The 18170-nt window shown below is 43.9% G+C and overlaps 1 protein-coding gene across 4 annotated transcripts in view; it reads right to left on the bottom strand.

Annotated features, from left to right (window-relative positions):
• DSEL (dermatan sulfate epimerase like) overlaps positions 1–2953 on the bottom strand; it is a 99714-nt gene extending 96761 nt beyond the window's left edge. For 2 of the 4 annotated variants that reach the window (XM_077270116.1, XM_077270114.1), the window contains exon 1: positions 2426–2953. The gene's annotated coding sequence lies outside the window, so the exon portion shown is untranslated. The remainder of the gene's footprint in view (positions 1–2425) is intronic. The other 2 variants (XM_077270119.1, XM_077270120.1) reach the window with 1 other exon arrangement.
• Between the last annotated feature and the right edge of the window lie 15217 nt (positions 2954–18170).

The raw sequence follows: 18170 nt of genomic DNA, 5'->3' as shown, positions 1-18170 counted from the left end.
CGAGTTTCACATGAAAGCTCTTTTTTTTCTGGTCATTTTGAGAGTTTAATGGAACCAACAAATGTAATGCTCCAGATTCTCAACTAGCTCAAAGGAAGGTCAGGTTTATAGGTTCTCTAATTAGCCAAACTGTTTTCAGCTGAGCTAACATACTTGCACAAGGGTTTCCAAGGGTATTCTAACCATCCATTAGCCTTCTTACACAGTTGGCAAACACAAAGTACCATAAGAACACTGGAGTGATGGTTGTTGGAAATGGGCCTCTATACAGTTATGAAGATATTGCATTACAAACCAGGTGTTTGCATCTAGAATAGTCATTTACCAGATTAACAATGTATAGAGTGTATAGAGTGTATTTCTGAATCATTTAATGTTAGCTTCATTGGAAACTGTGCTTTTTTTTCAAAAATAATGACATTTCTAAGTGACCCTAAAGTTTTGAACGGTAGTGTAGATGACCCCAGACACACTATTGCCCACCAACTATACAGAGCAAGGAGCTGATAGTTACCTGCTCTACCATTGTAATCAACTGTATTTGTGTCCTGTTGATGCAGATACTATTGAAACTGCGACCCCGGACAGGTAGCAGGGTCATTCTGCACCAGGTCCTTCAGCTCACAGGCCCATAGTGGCCATGTGATCTGCTGCCATTGCCAGCATGTGTATTTTGGCTTGCTTTTATCACCCACTTCAACTAATTTAAAGTGAACCTGTCAGCAGGATTTTGCCAAGTAACCTACAGAAACTGTCAGGTTGGTGCTGTTACACTGATTAAAATGAAACATGGGGTGAAGAAATTCATCTTGTGCCTACAGTTCCGCCCCAGAGCAAAAGCATACCATTAGCTGCAAGTTCTAACACTAATTACACAAGAACCACAGGACGGACTTCTTCACCTCAGGTATCATTTTAATCATTATAACACTGCCACCCTGAGAGAGTCTGTATATTACTTAGCAAAATCTTGGTGACAGGTTCCCTTTAAGGTTTTAAATGACTTTTTTGAATATTAAAGGGTATCTGTCACCTAATTTTTTGTATATAAGCTGCGGCCACCGCCATCATGGGCTTATCTACAGCATTCTGTAATGCTGTAGATAAGCCCCCGATGTAGCCTGAAAGATAAGAAAAACAAGTTATATTATACTAATCTGGGGTCCGATGTGGTCCGGTCCGATGGGTGGCATGGTCCACGTCCGATGGGTGTCGTGGTCCAGGTCCAGCGCCTCCAATCTTCATGCGATGACCTCCTCTTCCTTGCTTCTTGTCATGGCTCCTGCACAGGTGTACTTTATCTACCCTGTTGAGGGCAGCGCAAACTACTGCAATGCGCAGGCGCTGGGATTCCGGGACCTTTCCCGGCACCTGAGCACTGCAGTACTTTGCATTGCATCTTCATTGCATGAAGATGGGAGGTGCCGGACCCGGACCGCGACGCCCACCGGACCGGACCGCACTGGACCACCCCCAGGTGAGTTTAATATAACTTTTTTTCTTATCTTTCAGATTACATCGGGGGCTTATCTACAGCATTACAGAATGCTGTAGATAAGCCTCTGATGGCAGTGGCTGCAGCTTATATATGAAAAAGTAGGCGACAAATTCCCTTTAATGTTAAGTATATTGCTTGCATTTACATGGAATGTAATATTAGACTGATTGCCAAGTCCATCATTTCGAGCCAAATACAGAAACATAAATTGTATATATGATTATATATATATATGCATAAAATGTTTACCTCAATGTCAAAGCTTGCAAACTGGGGACCACCATTGTGAATTCACAAAGCACCCAGGACACATCAGGGATGTCGGGACTACTGGGTGTGTTCCCTACATATGATGTGTCATTGCATCATGTTATTGGTAAAAGTTCTGGGAAATGAAGATAAGTGCACTCCAAATATTGTTTGTTTTTTCACTTTTTAGCCATTGAGAAGTTTTTTATATCCCTAATAAAAACCTAACAGTCAAATGTCACCATACCACACACTGCTGTGTGACATACTTTTCAGGCTTTGCTCACACGCAGCAGATTTGTTACAATTTCCAACTAACAATTAGTTCCCGTCATCTGAGAGGGGTTATTTTAGTGACAAGTATATAGATTTCTGCTCCCTCCCTTCAAGTGAACAGGACAGTCACAGGAATGTCTGCAACAAACATCCCCTTCCAGACATCTGCCTTATTCTGGAAACCTTCTGTACACGCTGTAACCTCTGGAATTGATTATGTATTGTATTACTCGGGGTAAACTTTTCGCAATCTCAGCAAATAATCGCTCAAATATTATATAGACAAAAATGCCTTCATCACTTGGTGCAGGCTGACTGTAATTAATTTATAATGCAAAATGTAATCAAATTCTTGAGATGAATCAACCTGGAGAAGAAGTCATAGATCAAGGATATACTCACCACACCAAGGCAGGGTAGAGGCATGAGGAAGGACGCATCTGCTTCATGGCTGAAGATGTGATGGATATAGGGCGATACTAATAAGATGTAATATAATATTTAGCATCCTCTTCTGTAAGCAAAACACAGAGCCAGCAATGAAACTTCAGCTCTGGATTGCCGCCATCTAGGTCTATGCTGCCTTGTTAATGTATGGAAGCCGCAAGCAATGCAAGAATAATAATCTATAGTCAAAAGTCTGGAGAGGACATAAGAATGGGATTTCCCGTGTGCAGGGAGACGCTTTCTTGTAGGACTGCAGCAGCAGACTGTGTGCATTCCTTCCCAGCCCAGCTAAGATGATCCTACCATCCCTGTGCAGCAGGATCCAGCTCTGAGACGTCAGCACAGGCGATCAGCATTCACCAGGGGGCATAGACACATAACAGGGCGTCCGGATCCAAGAAAAGGGAATAAATAGATGATTCTGGAGAGCAGCAAAGGGTGAAAGCTTCAATGTGATGGGGGTGTGGGTGGAGCAGACAGCTCACTTACTGCCTGATGTCCCCTGGATCCTAGTGCAGAGCTTTGTCGGAAAAACAAGCCAGAGGTTTTTTGCAGGCAGCAGGCATGAAGAAGGCAGGCGATTGCCATAGAGCGGCATCGAATCATTCTGCTAGAGTTATCGGAGTGTTCAGATATTATAAAAGGGCAGATATTTCAATGCCGTCATTGTAGAAGAAAAAAGTAAATGTGAATATTATTAATATACAAGAAAGAACAATAAATAAATATGAGTAATGTCTATGCGTCAAGGGCTCTTTATTGCAACATTTTAGGCTAGCGGGACACTGTGTATTGTGCCCCTAACCTACGCAATGCGTCAGCAGCTTTTCCTGACCACGTACTGTATGGTCGCCCACTGTCGGACACAGAAAGAAAAGGGCCCCTGTGCAAGAACAATATACGGGCCCTTTAAAGTATAATAGCTCATCATCTTCGTGCAAAATTTCACCTGCTTTGAAGGTGGCTATGGGCCCCTGGTTACACTAATAGTATGTCCACCAATGACATTGCTAGCAGAGACCATTCATCAGACGGAGGCTAAAAGTATGTTTTTCGACTTTAACTGTAAGCCCATAACTTTCAATAGTATAGGCTTGCCAGAGTGGCAACAATCACTGCTCAGTGTACTGTGAGTGGCTGCAATGCATCAGTGAAAGGATGACTGTCAGTCAAATTGTGGGGGCGCGCGTACAGCCGTTACTCGTAATTCAATGAGCAGTGACGGTAGCAGTGACGATACGCTTCTATGACTGAAAGCCAACCATGCATCTTTCTATCACTTTTTTCTGCAAATTAACCCTATATCTATAGATAAGTAACGTTAGCCAACGTGACAGGTTCCCTTTAACTGTATAAGAAAGCGCAGCATACTGTGCCTATATAGAGGGCCACTGCAAAGAAACATGCCATGCAGTGTACATTTTTTTTACAATGGGTTCCTATAGTGAATGTGCACAGTGTTGGGCACTTTCTTCCTGAGCGTATTTGCCCAACAATGGGCACAGATATAGTGTGAACCAATCCATACTCTATTGTTACACAGGGAAAACTATATACTACAGTGAGGATGACAGAAAGTATCACAAAAACTCACCAGTGCCACAGACCCAAAAAGAGCCAACATTCAGTGGATACCTAAACTTTACTCACAGTGCAGGACCTGATTTTGATAAACTTTTAACACATTTGGATACCTTCACACATTGTGGTCTGATGGTTTTGTTAATCAAAATCATTGTTAATCCTTGAGAATATGATAATAGATTTTGTACACATTAACACATTCTAGAAAAACCAGCAGCACATGGTTTTAATAATTTTCAGCATACTCATTCTTCCGCACTAATAAAAGTTCCACACACTGACTTCACTGTAGTGAGCAATATATATACAGTATGTATATACAGCGGGTGAAATAAGTATTGAACACATATATTCTAAGTAAATATATTTCTAAAGGTGTTATTGATATGAAATTCTCACATGATGTCAGTAACCACCCAACCAATCCACACAGGCAAAGAAATCAACCCATAAATTAAGTTATGTGTAGTAATGAGAAATGACATAGGGAAAAAATATTGAACACATTTATTAAAATTTAATTACCATTTTGTACAAAAGCCTTGGTTGCTTATAACAGCTTCAAGATGCCTCCTGTATGGAGAAACTAGTTGCATGCATTGTTCAAGTGTGGTTTTGCCCATTCTTCCAAACAAACACTCTTTAAATCCTGAAGGTCCCATGGGCTCCTTCTATGAATTCTGAGCTTTAGTTTCTTCCATAAATTGTCAACTCGATTCAGGTCAGGTGAATGGCTGGGCCGAATCCAGCTTTATTTTCTTTCTCAGAAACCGATTGAGAGTTTCCTTGGCTGTGTGTTTGGGATCATTTTCTTGCTGAAATTTCTACTCTCGTTTCCTTTTCATCATCCTGTAGATAGCAGCAGATTTATATCAAGAATGTCTTGGTACATTTGCTCATTTATCCGTCCTTCAATCATATGAGGTTTGCCAGTGCCGTATGCTGAAAAACAGCCCCACATCATGATGTTCTCACCTCCAAACTTCACTGTTGGTATGCTGGTTTGCCTTGATATGCAGTGCCTTTTGGCATCAAAGCATGGTGTGCATTATGGCTTCCAAAGAGTTCAATTTTGGTCTCATCTGACCAGACTGTAATCTTCCAGTATTTCACAGGCTTGTCTAAATGTTGCTGAGCAAACTTTAAACACACTTGAACATGCTTTTTGTTAAGCAATGGAGTCTTGCATGGTGAGCGTACATACAGGCCACATAGGTTAAGTGTACTACTTATTGTTTTCTTTGAAACAATTGTACCTGCTGATTTAAGGTCTTTCTGTAGCTCTCCACAGGTAGTCCTTGGCTCTTGGACAACTCTTCAGATAATTCATTTCACTCCTGTGTCTTAAATCTTGTCTAGAGCACCTCATCATGGCCAGTTTATGAGGAAATAATGTTCTTTCCACTTTTGGCTTATGGCTGCAACAGTGCTCCCTGGATTCTTCAGTATTTTAGAAATTATTCTTTAACCAATGCTATCAGTATATTTTGCAACAATAAGGTCAGGGGAGGATTAGGGGTAGCCAGGGCCCCGGGCTGTTCAGACACTGTGGGCCCTCCGGTCATGTGACGGGGGTCATGTGAGGGGGGTCATTGTTGTGGATTCTGTTTGTGGGCTCCCTCTGGTGGTTACTGCTGGTACTGGGTGACTTTGGTGGGTTGCGGCCTTTGGTTTCCACCTGTCCATCAGTGGCTGGGTGTTTCCTATTTTACCTGGCCTTTCTGTCATTTTCCTTGCCGGCTATCAATTTATTCAGATGTGCTCTGTTTGGTTCCTGCCTACCTGCTCCCAGATCTTTCAGGATAAGCTTAGTGCTGATTTTCAGTTGTTTGGTTTTTTTTGTCCAGCTTGCTTATTATGTCTCTATGCTAGCTGGTAGCTCTAGTGGACTGAGGTTCTCCCCATGTGCCATGAGTTGGCACATGGGTTCTTGTAATCTCAGGATTTTTTTTTTGATTAGGGTTTTTTGCTGACCGCTCAGTCCCCTTTTGTATCGTTCTGCTTTCTAGTTTACAGCGGGCCTCAATTTGCTAAAACTATATATATCATCTCTATGTGTGTGCCTTCCTCTCATTTCACCGTCAATACATGTGGGGGGCAACTATATCTTTTGGGGTTCATTCCGCTGGAGGCAAGTGAGGTCTTTATTTTCTCTGCAGTGCTAGTTAGCTCTTAGGCTGGTGCGTGGCGTCTAGAACCAACGTAGGCACGCTCCCTGGCTATCTCTAGTTGCGTTTGTCAGGCGTAGGGCAGCGGTCAGCCCAGGTTCCATCACCCTAGAGCTCGTCCGTAATATATTTGTACTTTGCTTGTCCTGTGCTATCCCTAGCCATTGGGATTCATGACAGTATAGCCGGCCCACAAAGTGTTAATTGTTTGGGCTGAAGCAGGAGAAAGAGAAGTGTTTAAGGGAAATTTTTTTTTTTTTTTTTTTCCCTTCAGAGTTTTGCTGCCTAGCCCTTAATTGCTGTCTAGCTGCTTCTTACCTCCTCTTAACCCTTGTATGGCTCTGATCTTAGCTGTTTAACATGGATGTCCAGAGTTTGGCTTCCAGCCTGAGTAATCTCGCGGCAAAAGTTCAAAACATACAGGATTTTGTTGTTCACACTCCCATGTCTGAACCTAGAATTCCTATTCCAGAGTTCTTTTCTGGAGATAGATCTACCTTCCTGAATTTCAGGAACAATTGTAAATTGTTTCTTTCTTTAAAATCTCGCTCCTCTGGAGACCCTGCTCAACAGGTCAAGATTGTAATATCTTTCCTGCGGGGCGACCCTCAGAATTGGGCATTTGCATTGGCACCAGGGGATCCTGCATTGCTCAGTGTGGATGCGTTTTTTCTGGCATTGGGATTGCTCTATGAGGAACCTAACCTGGAGATTCAGGCTGAAAAGGCTTTATTAGCCCTCTCTCAGGGGCATGATGAAGTGGAGATATATTGTCAGAAGTTTCGGAAATGATCGGTGCTTACTCAGTGGAATGAGTGCGCCCTGGCTGCAAACTTCAGAAATGGTCTTTCTGAGGCCATTAAGGATATTATGGTGGGGTTCCCTACGCCTACAGGTCTGAATGAGTCTATGGCTATGGCCATTCAGATTGATCGGCGTTTACGGGAGCGCAAACCCGTGCACCAGTTGGCGGTGTCTTCTGAACAGGCACCTGAGACTATGCAATGTGATAGAATTCAGTCCAGAAGTGAACGGCAAAATTATAGGTGGAAAAATGGATTGTGTTTCTATTGTGGTGATTCAGCTCATGTTATATCAGCATGCTCTAAACGCACAAAAAGGGTTGATAAATCTTTTGCCATTGGTACTCTGCAGCCTAAGTTCATTTTGTCTGTGACTCTGATTTTTTCACTGTCTTCCATTTCCGTCGATGCCTATGTGGATTCAGGCGCTGCCCTGAGTCTTATGGATTGGTCATTTGCTAAACGCTGCGGTTTTAGTCTGGAACCTCTGGAAGTTCCTATTCCTCTGAAGGGAATTGACTCTACACCATTGGCTATGAATAAACCGCAGTATTGGACACAAGTGACCATGCGCATGACTCCCGTTCATCAGGAGGTGATTCGCTTCCTTGTACTTTATAATTTACATGATGTACTAGTACTTGGTCTGCCATGGTTACAAACTCATAATCCTGTCCTGGACTGGAAAACAATGTCTGTGTTAAGCTGGGGATGTCAGGGGGTTCATGATGATGCACCTCCGATTTCAATCGCTTCATCTACTCCTTCTGAGATCCCTGCGTTTTTGTCTGACTATAGGGATGTTTTTGAGGAGCCTAAGCTCAATTCGCTCCCTCCGCATAGAGATTGTGACTGTGCTATAGAATTGATTCCTGGCAGTAAGTTCCCTAAGGGTCGTTTATTTAATCTGTCACTGCCAGAGCATACTGCTATGCGGAATTATATTAAGGAGTCCTTGGAAAAGGGACATATTCGTCCATCTTCGTCCCCTCTGGGAGCAGGTTTTTTTTTTGTGGCAAAAAAAGATGGTTCCCTGAGGCCTTGTATAGATTATCGCCTTCTGAATAAGATTACAGTCAAGTATCAGTATCCATTGCCATTATTGACTGATTTGTTTGCTCGCATTAAGGGGGCTAGGTGGTTCACTAAGATAGATCTTCGCGGTGCGTATAATCTGGTGCGGATAAAACAGGGTGATGAGTGGAAAACCGCATTTAATACGCCTGAGGGCCATTTTGAGTATTTGGTAATGCCTTTTGGACTCTCCAATGCTCCGTCAGTCTTTCAGTCCTTTATGCACAATATTTTCCGTGAATATCTGGATAAGTTTATGATTGTGTATTTGGATGATATTTTGGTGTTTTCTGATGACTGGGAGTCTCATGTTCTACAGGTCAGGAAGGTGTTTCAGGTTCTGCGGGCCAATTCTCTGTTTGTGAAGGGCTCAAAGTGTCTCTTCGGAGTCCAGAAGATTTCTTTTTTGGGGTACATTTTTTCTCCTTCTACTATTGAGATGGATCCCGTCAAGGTTCAGGCGATTTGTGACTGGACACAACCTACATCTGTTAAGAGCCTTCAGAAGTTCTTGGCGTTTGCTAATTTTTATCGTCGGTTCATTGCTAATTTTTCCAGTATTGTTAAACCTTTGACTGATTTGACTAAAAAGGGTGCTGATGTTGCTGATTGGTCTCCTGCGGCCGTGGAGGCCTTTCAGGAACTTAAGCGCCGATTTTCTTCTGCTCCTGTGTTGTGTCAACCAGATGTTTCACTTCCTTTTCAGGTTGAGGTTGATGCTTCCGAGATTGGAGCGGGGGCGGTTTTGTCACAGAGAAGTTCTAATGGCTCGGTGATGAAGCCATGTGCATTCTTCTCTAGAAAATTCTCGCCCGCCGAGCGCAATTATAATGTGGGTAATCGGGAGCTTTTGGCCATGAAGTGGGCATTTGAGGAGTGGCGTCATTGGCTTGAGGGTGCTAAACATCGTGTGGTGGTCTTGACTGATCACAAGAATCTCATTTACCTTGAGTCTGCCAGGCGTTTGAATCCTAGACAGGCTCGTTGGTCGTTGTTTTTTTCTCGTTTCAATTTCGTGGTTTCATACCTGCCAGGTTCAAAGAATGTGAAGGCAGATGCTCTTTCCAGGAGTTTTGTGCCTGACTCTCCTGGAGACTCTGGGCCTACTGGTATCCTTAGGGATGGGGTAATATTGTCCGCCGTATCCCCAGACTTGCGACGTGCATTGCAGGAGTTTCAGGTGGATAAACCGGATCGTTGTCCACCAGAAAGACTGTTTGTTCCGGATGATTGGACCAGTAGAGTCATCTCCGAGGTCCATTCTTCTGTGTTGGCTGGTCATCCTGGAATATTTGGTACTAGAGACTTGGTGGCCAGGTCTTTTTGGTGGCCTTCCTTGTCTAGGGATGTGCGTACCTTTGTGCAGTCTTGTGAAGTGTGTGCTCGAGCTAAGCCTTGCTGTTCTCGGGCCAGTGGGTTGTTGTTATCCTTGCCCATCCCGAAGAGGCCTTGGACGCACATTTCCATGGATTTTATTTCTGATCTCCCGGTTTCACAGAAAATGTCCGTTATCTGGGTTGTGTGTGACCGCTTTTCTAAGATGGTTCATTTGGTGCCCTTGCCTAAGTTGCCTTCCTCCTCTGAGTTGGTCCCTTTATTTTTTCAGAACGTGGTTCGTTTGCATGGGATTCCGGAGAATATCATTTCTGACAGGGGATCCCAGTTTGTGTCTAGATTTTGGCGGACGTTTTGTGCCAAGATGGGCATTGATTTGTCTTTCTCGTCTGCATTCCATCCTCAGACGAATGGCCAGACGGAGCGAACTAATCAGACCTTGGAAACTTATTTGAGGTGTTTTGTTTCTGCTGATCAAGATGACTGGGTTGCTTTTTTGCCACTGGCCGAATTTGCTCTTAATAATCGGGCTAGTTCGGCCACGTTGGTCTCTCCTTTTTTTTGTAATTCGGGGTTTCATCCTCGTTTTTCCTCTGGTCAGGTGGAGCCTTCGGATTGTCCTGGAGTGGATGTGGTGGTGGACAGGCTACATCAAATTTGGAATCAGGTGGTGGACAATTTGAAGTTATCTCAGGAGAAGACTCAGCAGTTTGCTAATCGCCGTCGCCGCGTGGGTCCCCGACTTCTTGTTGGGGATTTGGTGTGGTTGTCTTCTCGTTTTGTCCCTATGAAGGTCTCTTCTTCTAAGTTCAAGCCTCGGTTCATCGGTCCTTATAGGATCTCGGAGATTCTTAACCCTGTATCTTTTCGTTTGGATCTCCCCGCATCGTTTGCTATTCATAATGTGTTCCATCGGTCGTTGTTGCGGAGGTATGAGGTGCCCGTTGTTCCTTCGGTTGAGCCTCCTGCTCCGGTGCTGGTGGAGGGAGAATTGGAGTATGTTGTTGAGAAGATCTTGGATTCTCGTGTTTCCAGACGCAAACTCCAGTATTTGGTTAAGTGGAAGGGTTATGGTCAGGAGGATAATTCCTGGGTGGTCGCCTCCGATGTTCATGCGACTGATTTCGTCCGCGCCTTCCATAGAGCTCACCCTGATCGCCCTGGGGGTTCTCGTGAGGGTTCGGTGACCCCTCCTCAAGGGGGGGGTACTGTTGTGGATTCTGTTTGTGGGCTCCCTCTGGTGGTTACTGCTGGTACTGGGTGACTTTGGTGGGTTGCGGCCTTTGGTTTCCACCTGTCCATCAGTGGCTGGGTGTTTCCTATTTTACCTGGCCTTTCTGTCATTTCCCTTGCCGGCTATCAATGTATTCAGATGTGCTCTGTTTGGTTCCTGCCTACCTGCTCCCAGATCTTTCAGGATAAGCTTAGTGCTGATTTTCAGTTGTTTGGTTTTTTGTCCAGCTTGCTTATTATGTCTCTATGCTAGCTGGTAGCTCTAGTGGACTGAGGTTCTCCCCATGTGCCATGAGTTGGCACATGGGTTCTTGTAATCTCAGGATGGTTTTTTTGATTAGGGTTTTTTGCTGACCGCTCAGTCCCCTTTTGTATCGTTCTGCTTTCTAGTTTACAGCGGGCCTCAATTTGCTAAAACTATATATATCATCTCTATGTGTGTGCCTTCCTCTCATTTCACCGTCAATACATGTGGGGGGCAACTATATCTTTTGGGGTTCATTCCGCTGGAGGCAAGTGAGGTCTTTATTTTCTCTGCAGTGCTAGTTAGCTCTTAGGCTGGTGCGTGGCGTCTAGAACCAACGTAGGCACGCTCCCTGGCTATCTCTAGTTGCGTTTGTCAGGCGTAGGGCAGCGGTCAGCCCAGGTTCCATCACCCTAGAGCTCGTCCGTAATATATTTGTACTTTGCTTGTCCTGTGCTATCCCTAGCCATTGGGATTCATGACAGGTCATGTGACGGGGGTCATGATATACCTGAACCAGATTATTCCAGAAAAATGGCCGGGCCCTACTCTACTGTAACCTATTAAATATTTGTTAAAATATGCAATACAATTTAGGTATATTTTGACCAATATCACATACAAGGAACAAATACCACCGCACCATGACCAGACCACAAATTACAACCACAGTGATCGAATAATATCACATACAAGGAACAAATACCACCGCACCATGTCAAGACCACATATTACCACCACTTGGTGACCAAATAGCACATACAAGGGACAAATACCACAACACCATTTCCTGACCACATATTACCACCACATAGTGACTGAATACTACAATACTGATCAGTAATAATAATAATTAAAAAAATCACAATACTATCACCATAAGTGCCAGTATTCACAGGAGATCTGTACTTAGTATGCAGTGTCTGTAAAGAGGTAATACAGAGATCACTGGTGGTATTATACACAGGAGCTCTGCATATAATGTATAGGTAATACAGTGATCACTGGTCACATTGTACACAGGACCTCTGTATATAGTATACAGTGTATAGTGTCAGTGTATAGGTAACACTGACTCACCAGTGACATCTCTAGGTGAAGTCCTTCATCTTTCATCCAGCACAGACCGCCATCATTTCTTCCAGCCAGGACTCGTTTCTGCAGGAAATAACACAGTAATCTCAAGCTCCGCTTGCAGAACACATTACTTAATTTTTCACAACTTCTACATTACACCACATTGCCCCCAGACAGTGTGTCCAGCAATATGCCCCAGCGTGTCCAGCATATTACCCCCAGTGTGTTCAGCATATTACCCCCAGTGTGTCCAGCAATCTGCCCCAGTATGTCCAGCATTGCCCCCAGACAGTGTGTCCAGCAATCTTCCCCAGTATGTCCAGCATTACCCCAGTGTGTCCAGCATATTACCCCCAGTGTGTCCAGCAATCTGCCCCAGTATGTCCAGCATATTGCCCAAGAGTGTCCAGCATTGCCCCAGACAGTGTGTCCAACAATCTGCCCTAGTGTCTCCAGCATTGCCCCAGTGTCTCCAGTATTGCCCCAGTGTGTCCAGCAATCATTTGCCCCAGTATATCCAGCATTGCCCCAGTGTGTCCAGCAATCTGCCCCAGTGTCTCCAGCATTGCCCCAGTGTCTCCAGCATTGCCCCAGTGTCTCCAGCATTGCCCCCAGTGTGTCCAGCAATCTGCCCCAGTATGTCCAGCATATTGCCCCAGAGTGTCCAGCATTGCCCCAGATACTGTGTCCAGCAATCTGCCCCAGTGTCTCCAGCATTGCCCCAGTGTGTCCAGCAATCATCTGCCCCAGTGTGTCCCCCAGCATTGCCCCTAGTGTGTCCAGCAATCTGCCCCAGTGTCTCCAGCATTGCCCCAGTGTGTCCAGCTATCATCTACCCCAGTGTGTCCTCCGGCTCCAGCATATTGCCCCCAGTCAGACAGTGTCACTGACTGTCCAACATTCTGTCCCTGGGCATTGCCGTTAGCGAAAAAACAAAACAAAACAAAAAAACAAACTGAGTTCCCCTCACTTGACCAGCGCTCCAGGCGGCGAGCTCCCTCCAGCAGTGCGCACTCGCCAGCGACTGACAATGACGTCAGACGCCGGCGACATGTGCGCTGCTGCACCTGCAGCCGACTTCAGCTGCCAGCCTCCAACTGGCTGGCGGCTGTTGTTAACTATTGTTGTGCGGGGGAACGCCCGCATGTCAATAGGAAACCGCCGCAGCGCCGGTAGGGGCCCAGTGAGCAGATGAGATGGGGCCCAATACGGGCCCCCTCTCTCTGCCCACCGGGCCCATAAATGATACGCCAGTCAGGGCACGGGCAGTAATGCCCTGATGGCGGCGGGCAATCTGTGCGGGTAGCCCAGGGCCCCCCCACACCACTGGGCCCTGGGCTACCATCCATATTGACCCTCTTATAATCCGCCCCTGAATAAGGTTGTGATGTCTTTAGACAGATCACTGCTTTCACCCATCATGAGATATTTTGCAAAGTCAAAAGTTTACATACACTAAGATTACTATGCCTTTAAACAATTCTGGACTGCCCATATGATGATGTCACGTTTTTGGAAGCTTCTGTTTTCTTGGCAACATCTGAGTTAAATAGAGACACACCTATGGATGTATTTTAAAGCACACCTGAAACACACTGCTTCTGTGTGTAGCATCATGGGAAAGTCTCAAGAAGTCAGCTAAGATATCAGAAAGAGAATTGTGGACTTGCACAAGTCTGGCTCATCCTTGGGTACAATTTAAAGATACCTGAAGGTGCCTTGTTCATCTGTACAAACTGCAAACTGAGGCACTTCTTAGTGCTCCAGTTTCACTAGATGACCCCAGATATTCCAGCAATGTCTGCTCCACTTTTATGGCTGATATTCTCTTGCTGCTGAACAGCCCGTGCTCCTCCAGCTCTTAGACCTCCAGCTACTGCTCTCTCTCCATTAAATCTCTTATTCTGACTGTACTAACCAGGAAGTGTTCCTCTTGTTAACTGTCCCTGTCCCTTCCACACTGAAGCTTTTCATGAACACATTAACTGTTTCCATCCTAAGTCTGTCTACTTCCTGAACTTATTGTGTCCACCATTGCACTATACCCAATACTATCTTATAGCTAAATCTTAACCTATGTCCTATGTATTAATCTTATCCTTTCCCTATATGTAATACATTTAACAAAACGCATTGAGTCATCCACATATTATACCAATACATTGGTTCAAAAGGGAATTTGAATGAGTTTTCAAGAGCACACCACTTACCTATGTTCCTTGCTTCTTGCTTGCCAGGGGAATGTGCGTTGCTGATATTATCGGTATTTATTTATTTATTTTTATTTAGTTTGGGCCAGTTGCATGGCTGTGCCACTGGACTAAACTATGTTGTCTCTCATGCTAGAAACAGATAAATATTTGCCTCTGCAGCATCAAAACATTGCAGGGGCACTGAAGTCAGGCAGATCCAGTGATCTGGCAAACTTCAGGGCAATGCATGCCATCTATATAGCAAAGAGCATACAAACGCTGTACTCCTTGTCTAGGAAACTGACCACGTCTGATAGACTGCAGGAGTAGCCAATAACCTAATCAATGAACAGTAAACTATACAATTTAAAATCCCTCCATTCTTAGTTCATAATTTTAAAGTTGAAAGAAGACACAAGTACGTTGAAATCAAATTATAAGTTAAGGTGCTTATCCAGAGTAAGGCAAAAACCCCATGATGCAGATGTTAATTATCTCCTATGTTGTGTGAAAAATCCTTTCCGACACACATCCTTGTGCTTCTTTAGCCCTAGAATGCGTATCGGGGGCCTTTTAGGCCCCGGTACTTACTGTTTTGCTATTATCTGCAAAATTACTTTAGTTAGAATTTTGAAACTCTAGGTATTCCTCAAGTATATAGTTGTTGGCAATATCCAGTTGTTCATATTATTTTTTTGTTAAGTATTTTGGTGTAGTAATGCTTTTTTGGGGAAAACCATATCTGTATGGAATGGGGGCTTTTTAGGCCCCTGCTATTTCTATCATGTACTCAGCAGTATTTGTGTCTCGTTACTTTATTTGTAGTCAGGGTTGCTGGTGGAGAGGCCAGGGGGTGGATCATGCTTTCTGATCCACACTATAAAGCGACAATGGCAGTGGACAGATATGAGGAAATTAGAAGAAACATTCGATTTGATGATAAGCGAACTCGTGCAGTGAGGTTCCAAACAGACAAATTAGCCCCTATCACCAGTTATATCTGAAACATATTAATCAAAAATTGCACCAAACTTTACAATCCTAGAACTAATGTTACAGTAGATGAGCAACTTGTACCCTTCAGAGGACGTTGCAAGTTCATACAATACATGCCCACTAAACCAGCCAAGTAAGGAATAAAAATCTTCTGGATATGTGATTTTGCAAATTATTATGGCATAAATGGACTTATCTACTGTGGCAAAGAAGTTGATGCACCAGTACAGAAAGATCTAGGGTCTGAGATTGTGAAAACACTTGCTGTACTAATATACAATTCAGGTAGAAACATTACCATGGACAATTATTTTACCAATGTTGCACTGGGCAATTTTCTGCTTGAAAAAGCTGTTACACTTCTTGGTACTATAAAGCCAAACTGACGAGAAATTCTTCAAGCAATGAAACACAATCCACAGCGAGCACTTTATGAGAGTGTCTTTGGTTTGAACAACAAAGCGACACTGGAATCTTACAAAGCGAAGAAGGAGAAATCTGTAATTTTAATCAGTACCAAGCATTATGATTGCAGTATTGACAGCAATGACAGGAAATTGAAACCAGAAATCATCCTGCATTACAATAAAACTAAAGGAGGTGTAGACAAAATGGATGAAATGGTGGGAGAATATTCATGCAAGAGGCAAACAAGACGTTGGCCTGTAGTACTTTTTTCACATATGCTTGATGTAGCAGCCCTAAATTAATTCATTATTTATACAGAAACTCATCCAGAATTCTAAGCAAGGAGGAAGGACAGGAGACGCCTACGCCTATTCTTGAAGGACCTTTGTCATGAACTTGTAATGCCTCACATGATGGAGCAAAGCAGCATGAAATGCTTGCCAAAGCAAACTAAAGAAACAATGAAACGGTGTGGCATACAGTTTCAGGATATTCCAGGGCCAGGAGAAAGAAAACAAAAGCATTGTTTCATGTGTCCAAGAAAGTTAGAGAGGAAAACTGAGCGATATTGCACCACTTGGGGGTAAAATGTCTGTAGAGAACATTCTTCAGAAAAGTTAACATGTGAAAATTGTTTGGAAGACCAATAAAATTGAAAAGAAAAAGTTAGAAAAGAAATGTAGCTGCAGCTTGTTTACTCTAGATTTATATACCTTTGTGTGTTTTTCATATCTTTGTTTGAAATTTGGAAAAAAAATGTTTTTTTGTGCTTTCTACAAAAAAATTATAATTAAAATGTTGTGCATTATTCATATCTTATTTTGCAATTTTGAAATAAACTTGTAAAAGTTATTTATGTGAGCTTCTCCTTATGATTTGCATGGGGGCCTTTTCCATTACGTAAGAGTGTAGAGTTATGACGTCACGCATTCTAGGGTTAGTGAATGACCATTAGAGCAACTTATGTAAGATTGCATAACTGCTCCTACTGTAAAGAATCGTAACATACCATAAAGCTATAAATTATGTTTTACTACACTTGTCAGAAAAGAAAAATGGAAGACATATGTCATGGATCATCAAGTGATTTGTGGCAGCTTCTGGATCTGCTGAAATTTACATCTTTTTTCCTTTTGGTCCAGGAAGGATTAATATCAGTCTCTTGCTGGCAGTTCTTTTAGGCTGGTCATTGGATGTTGGTTGGTAACCATTCCCACCTCCCTTTAAATAGTTACATGACCCATCAGCTGATCTTCGGTTATACAGTTTTTGTTCTATGCCAACCAGCTAGGTGTGAAGAACTCGTCTGTGATGGTGGTGTTGCTGCTGTTTGAGTACTGCTATCCATTTACTCTGCTACTGTGGAGCTTAGAAAGAGAATCTAAGCTGAGTAGTTTTCTTTTTGTCTGTCCCCTCTTTGTCTCTTTTCCTTTGTATTACCATCTGCAGTGGCGAGGCTAGGGTACATAGAGGTGAAAGTCAGGGACTAGGGATGTGATGGCGGTGGGGGAAGGACCTGCAGAGGGCACTAGTGAAGCTTAGAAACAGGCACACGTTGGTGTTAAGAGTTGCTCCATCCCCCACTCCCTATCATTAGATGTCTGAGCGTGATAACATGGCTTAGATGTGATAGTTGTCTATTATGCCCTTTTTTTCCTAAGATATGATATACTGTTAAATCATGAAAAAAATAGTGGAGAATAATAATAGTTAAAATGATTTCATGGAAGGAGAAAAACTAATTGACTTCCTTATTACTATATTTTGGTATGTAAGAAGTCTTATTAACCCCTTCCCGACCCATGACGCCTATGCGGCGTCATGGAATGATCGCATCCCTGCAGATCGGGTGAAAGGGTTAATTCCTATTTTACCCGATCTGCAGGGAGAGGGGGAGTTGTACTTCAGCCTAGGGGGGGTGGCTTTGCCCCCACGTGGCTACGATCGCTCTGATTGGCTGTTGAAAGTGCAACAGCCAATCAGAGCAATTTGCAATATTTCACCTATGAAAATGGTGAAATATTGCAATCCAGCCATGGCCGATGCTGCAATAGCATCTGCCATGGCTGGAAATCATGTACTGGCCCCCCCCACCACCCCCGATCTCCTCCCCAGTCGTCCGTTCTGTCAGGTACCCCCCTCCGTCCCCCTGTCCGCTCCCCCGTGCTCCTGTCCGCTCCCCTGTGCTCCTGTCCGCTCCCCCCGTCCTCCGATCCCCCCCCTGTGCTCCGATCCACCCCCCCACCACCCCCTCATACTTACCGATCCTCCCGGTGTCCGGCCGTCTCCTCGCTGGGCGCCGCCATCTTGGAAAATGGCGGGCGCATGCTCAGTACGCCCGCCGAATCTGCAGGCTGGCAGATTCGTTACAGGTACATTTTGATCGCTGTGGTAGGTTCTACCACAGCGATCAAAATAAAAAAATAATAAATAAACCCCCCCCTTTATCACCCCCATAGGTAGGGACATAATAAAATAAAGAAAATATTTTTTTTTCTTTTACCACTAGGGTTAGGGTTAGAACTAGGGGTAGGGTTAGGGTTAGGGTTACGGGTAGGGTTAGGGTTAGGGGTAGGGTTATGGCAT

This window comes from Ranitomeya variabilis, chromosome 6, assembly GCF_051348905.1.
Source record: "Ranitomeya variabilis isolate aRanVar5 chromosome 6, aRanVar5.hap1, whole genome shotgun sequence".
In the NCBI taxonomy this organism is placed as follows: Eukaryota; Metazoa; Chordata; class Amphibia; order Anura; family Dendrobatidae; genus Ranitomeya; species Ranitomeya variabilis.
The sequence above is the reverse complement of the archived record's forward strand: the minus strand, read 5'-3'. Positions and strand labels throughout refer to the sequence as shown.